The sequence below is a fragment of the Arachis ipaensis genome, chromosome B02 (assembly GCF_000816755.2).
Source record: "Arachis ipaensis cultivar K30076 chromosome B02, Araip1.1, whole genome shotgun sequence".
NCBI classification, from domain to species: Eukaryota; Viridiplantae; Streptophyta; class Magnoliopsida; order Fabales; family Fabaceae; genus Arachis; species Arachis ipaensis.
The window spans coordinates 88,889,375-88,890,198 of NC_029786.2; positions in this window are offsets into that span (position 1 = coordinate 88,889,375).

Sequence of the window (824 nt, forward strand, 5' to 3'; positions counted from 1 at the left end):
TAGAAAACAAACAAAAAAATCTTCATGCAATGGAATGAGGGTGCATCGCCAGGTGGACACTCTATTGACAAATCATACATTCACAGTCACACTCCCCTTTTTTTCTTTTTCTTTTTTCAAAAGAAATTATGATTATATTATATATATGATATTCTTTATTTTATTGCAGTTGCTTTTCATTTTTGTGTGGGACCCACATTACAGTGTAGTGGTGCTGCCTGCGCAATGCTTCAACTGCTAAGCGAACGAGGGATGAGTGAGGGAACGCAACAACTAGCGTCGTGGTGCCAAGTCAATCCTTTTCAAACTTGAACCTTCACACACAAACACCCTTTCTTCCCGCAAGTGTGTTCCACGCTCCTGGTAACTGATTAATACTAAAATAAAAAACCAAAGGTTAATACTAAAATAAAAAACATAAGGTTAATTATTCTTCAATTAAATTATTTAGAGTATAATTAGATACTATGTATGATGTATGATATTTTAGATTTAATTCCATAATAATCGTTAATGTAGCAGAAAAAAACGATTATTCAATTATTTAGTAAATTCTACACATAACACAAATTATTAAATTTTTTGTTAAAATATTAATCCAAAAATGTTTAACATTTTAATTTCTAGATTTCATTAACTTATGTGCTTTATAAGAAAATTCATTATTGCAAGATTTTAATTTGGAATTTGATGCAATGTATCAGTGTCAATGAAATAAAAAAGTTGATACAAAATCAGTAACGGTTTTAAAAAGAAACTTTTTAATATTTTTATTTTTATCTCATTAAATACCAAAAATTAATTATATATTCTTACCATTATAT